The 4,851-nt window shown below is 42.5% G+C and overlaps 1 non-coding gene across 1 annotated transcript; it reads left to right on the top strand.

The window, feature by feature from the left end:
• The first annotated feature begins 4,441 nt into the window (after positions 1-4,441).
• Positions 4,442-4,548, top strand: LOC129476497 (U6 spliceosomal RNA). Its single transcript, XR_008654938.1, has one exon. It is a non-coding gene; the product is annotated as a U6 spliceosomal RNA (small nuclear RNA).
• Positions 4,549-4,851: the final 303 nt, after the last annotated feature.

Here is a 4,851-nt window from a genome sequence, read left to right as displayed (position 1 = left end):
CTGGGTAATTTATTAAGGAAAGAGGTTTAATGGACTCACAGTTCCACATGGCTCGGGAGGCTTCTCAATCGTGGTGGAAGGCAAATAAGGAGCAAAGTCATGTCTTATGTGGAGGCAGGCAAGAGAGCCTCTGCAGGGGATCTCCCATCTATAAAACCAAGAGATCTTGTGAGACTTATTCACTACTATGAGAACAGTATGGGGTAAACTGCTCCCATGATTCAATTATCTCCACCTGGCCCCACCCTTGACACATGGGGATTATTACAATTCAGGGTGATATTTGGATGGAGACACAGCCAAACCGTATCATTCCATCCCTGCCCCTCCCACATCTCATGTGCTCACATATCAAAACCAATCATGCATTCCCAGCAGTACCCCAAAGTCTTAACTCATTTCAGCATTAACTCAGAAGTCCACAGTCCAGAGTCTTATCTGAGAAAAGGCAAGTCCCTTGTGACTATCAGCCTGTAAAATCAAAAGCAAGTTAGTTACTTCCTAGATTCAATGGGGATACAGGCATTAGGTAAATACGCCTGTTCCAAATGGGAAAAATTGGCCAAAACAAAGGGGCTACAGGTCCCCTGCAAGTCTGAGATCCAGCAGGGCAGTCAAATCTTAAAGCTTCAAAATGACCTCCTTTGACTCCATGTCTCACATCCAGGTCACGCCGATGCAAGTGGTGGGTTCCCGTGATCTTGGGCAGCTTCACTCCTGTGGCTTTTCAAGGTACAGCCTCCATCTCAGCTGCTTTCACAGGCTGGTGTTGATTGCCTGTGGCTTTTCAAGGTGCATGGCGCAAGCTGTCAGTGGATCTACCATTCTGGGGTGTGGAGGATGATGGCCATTTTCTCACAGCTCCACTAGGTAGTGCCCCAGTGGGGACTCTGTGTGGAGGCTTCAACCCCACATTTCCCTTCCACACTGCCCTAGCAGAGGTTCTCCATGAGGGCATTGTCCCTGCAGCAAACTTCTGCCTGGACATCCAGGTGTTTCCTTACATTCTTTGAAATCTAGGCAGAGGTTCCCACACCTCATTTCTTGACTTCTGTGCACTCACAGGCTCAAGATGTGGAAGCTGCCAAGGCTTGGGGCTTGCACCCTCTGACGCAATAGCCTGAGCTGTACTTGGCCCCTTTTAGCCATAGCTGGAGCAGCTTGGATGCAGGGCACCAAGGCCAGAGGCTGCAGATAGCAGGGTGGCCCTGGACCTGGCTCACAAAACCATTTATGTCTCCTAGGCCTCTGGGGCTGTGATGGGAGGGACTGCCATGAAGGTCTCTGACATGCCCTGGAGACATTTTTCTCATTTTCTTGGTGAGTAACATTTGGGTCCTCGTTACTTATGCAAATCTCTGTAGCCAACTTGAATTTATCCCCAGAAAATGGGTTTTTCTTTTATGTCGCATAATCAGGCTGCAAATTTTTCAAACTTCTATGCTCTCCTTCCTCTTGAACACTTTGGCACTTAGAAATTTCTTCTACCAGATACCCCAAATCTCCTCAGGTTCAAAGTTCTACATATCTCTAGGTCAGGGGCAAAAAGCCATCAGTCTGTTTGCTAAAGCACAACAAGATTCACCTTTGCTCCAGTTTCCAACTAGTTTCTCATCTCCATGTGAGACCATGTCAGCCTGGACCTTATTATCCATATCAACTTTTTGGTCTAATCCATATTCAGCAAATCTCTAGGGAGTTCCAAATGTTCCCACATCTTCCTGTCTTCTGAGACCATGTCAGCCTGGACCTTATTATCCATATCAGCTTTTTGGTCTAATCCATATTCAACAAATCTCTAGGAAGTTCCAAATGTTCCCACCTCTTCCTGTCTTCATAGCCCTTGAAGTCTCTAGGAAATTCCAAACTTTCACACATTTTCCTATATTCTCCTGAGCCCTCCAAACTGTTACAACCTGTTTCAACCTGGGTAACTGCCTGTTACCCAGTTCCAAAGTCGCTTCCACATATTTGGGTATCTTTACAGCAGTACCCCACTCTACCAGTACCCATTTACTGTATTAGTCTGTTCTCACATGGCTAATAAAATCATACCTGAGACTGGGTAATTTATTAAGGAAAGAGGTTTAATGGACTCACAGTTCCACATGGGTGGAGAGGCCTTACAGTCATGGAGGAAGGCAAATGAGGAGCAAAGTCACGTCTAACATGGCAGCAAACCAGAGAGCTTGTGCAAGGAAATTCCCATTTATACAACTGTCAGATCTCAGGTGACTTATTCACTACCATGAGAACAGTATGGGGGAAACCGCCCTCAAGACTGAATTATCTCCACCTGGCCCCACCGTTGACATGTGGGGATTATTACAATTCAAGGTGAGATTTGGGTGGGGACACAGCCAAATGATATTAATTCATATAGTCAACTCTGAAGGGATTCCCTTCAATTAGCTCTTCAACTTTTATAAGAGAGTTTTAGAATTATGAAATTAAATCAAGTGCCAACCACAGAATATTTTCCTGGGCAGAATGAAGAAAAAAAGTGGTATCATTGTTTTACAGTAACAGCTTAAATTCAGCATTCCAGAAAGGGTTAGAATATGCAAATTGGGCTGTGATTCCCCTCTGGAGTCTCTCTTTGCCTGTGAGTACCTTCCTCAGAGAACATGTTATTTCATAGAAAATACATCATTCCATAATTACTGAATAGGAGAAAACTAATGGATATTTTCTCGGATCAAAATAATACAGTATGTTTTTTTGTTTTGCAATGGAAATTATTGGTATAAAATTACGCACAACAAAGTGGTATTCTGAATTCAAAGAAGAGATGAAATTACACAAACTATTCTTATTTGTGTTCAAGTCTAGAGAATAGTTTAGAAAAAGGCAATGACCAAAGGTTGTCTGTGTCTGAATCCAAAGCAGTTTCAATATGCCTTTGAACTTTTACAATCTTTATATAATTTATTTTTCTTCAACACAGAGCTGTCAAGCATCTTTGAATAATCAGTGTACCAAAGATCTAAGTATTTCTCAACTAATTACATTGATACAGCAAGAACCTGTCTGTTAAAACACTGTAATTTCCCTCCCCCTCAAAGTTTTTCATGCTTCTGTTCGTGAAAGGTTAAACTTCTCATTTAAAAGCAAGTCAAATTAAACTGAAAAAATAAACATAACTAAAACCTCTTTAGGATTATTTGAGCACTGACCCAGTAGTAATTGAAGTCCCTTCTAACTCCAACCACTTATGTGTGTGGAGAAGCTGCCATTTAAATGTTTGGTTTATTCTAATATGTTAGTTATTTGTAGTATATGATATGATATCATCAATTATCAGGGCATACAATAAATCTGTTGTTTTATATAGTCAGTGTAGCATTATATAGCCTTTCATTACTCACACAAACTTACATGTGTAAGCCACATATTAATATTAAATTTACTTAGATTTTTTTTCCTTTTTTTTGAGACGTAGTCTTGCTGTGTCTCCCAGGCTGGAGTGCAGTGACGCGATCTCTGCTCACTGCAAGCCCCGCCTCCTGGGCTCACGCCATCCTCCTGCCTCAGCCTCCCGAGTAGCTGGGACTACAGGTGCCCACCACCATGCCCGGCTGATTTTTTGTATTTTTTAGTAGAGATGGGGTTTCACCATGTTAGCCGGGATGGTCTCAATCTCCTGACCTTGTGATCCACCCTCCTCAGCCTCCCAAAGTGCTGGGATTACAGGCATGAGCCACCGTGCCCGACCTCCTCTTTTTTTTTTAAGATAAGGTCTCACTCTATTACCCAGGCTGGAGTGCAGTGGCACAGTCTCGGCTCACTGTGACCTCTGCCTCCCAGGTTCATGCAATTCTCCTGCCTCAGCGTCCTGAGTAGTTGGGGCTGCAGGCACACACCACCATGTCTGGCTAATTATTGTATTTTTAGTAGAGACAGGATTTCTCCATGTTAACCAGGCTGGTCTCAAACTCTTGGCCTCAAGTGATCTGCCCGCCTTGGCCTCCCAAAGTGTTGGGACTACAGGCATGAGCCACTGTGCCTGGCCTTAAATTTACTTAGTTTTTTTTTTTTTAACGAGGGCCTTTTCTTTGCAAATTTAGCTCCAAAAGATACGCTGAGATCAAAAAGGAGCAAGAGATCTATTAAATTCCTAATTTAACAGCCATATTCATAGCAGGCTGAGGAAGATCTGAGGACCCATATATTTTCTGTCACTATTGTATAATAGGTAGATGTAGAAGCTAGTAGGGTTGGCCAAGTCTGATTGGAGAAAGTTATGGTTAGAGAAAAATATTGATTTTCTAATCTTCTATGCAGTAGAATTCCTTCTCTCTTTGTGATGGAGAGAGAAAAAGAGAGAGAGAGAGAGAGGAATATATTCTTTGTATATGTAGTCCTATGTAATCAGGTACAGGATTGGAAACTGAGGGTCAAGGAGGTTAAGTGATTTATGCAAAATTAAAAAACCAATAAGGTGCTCGCTTCGGCAGCACATATACTAAAATTGGAACGATACAGAGAAGATTAGCATGGCCCCTGCGCAAGGATGACACGCAAATTCGTGAAGCGTTCCATATTTTTGGCTAATATCCAGAATCTACAATGAACTCAAACAAATTTACAAGAAAAAAACAAACAACCCCATCAAAAAGTGGGCAGAGGACATGAACAGACACTTCTCAAAAGAAGACATTTATGCAGCCAAAAAACACATGAAGAAATGCTCCTCATCACTGGCCATCAGAGAAATGCAAATCAAAACCACAGTGAGATACCATCTCACACCAGTTAGAATGGCCATCATTAAAAAATCAGGAAACAACAGGTGCTGGAGAGGATGTGGAGAAATAGGAACACTTTTACACTGTTGGTGGGACTGTAAAC

Source organism: Symphalangus syndactylus, chromosome X (assembly GCF_028878055.3).
Source record: "Symphalangus syndactylus isolate Jambi chromosome X, NHGRI_mSymSyn1-v2.1_pri, whole genome shotgun sequence".
NCBI lineage: Eukaryota > Metazoa > Chordata > Mammalia > Primates > Hylobatidae > Symphalangus > Symphalangus syndactylus.
The sequence above is the reverse complement of the archived record's forward strand: the minus strand, read 5'-3'. Positions and strand labels throughout refer to the sequence as shown.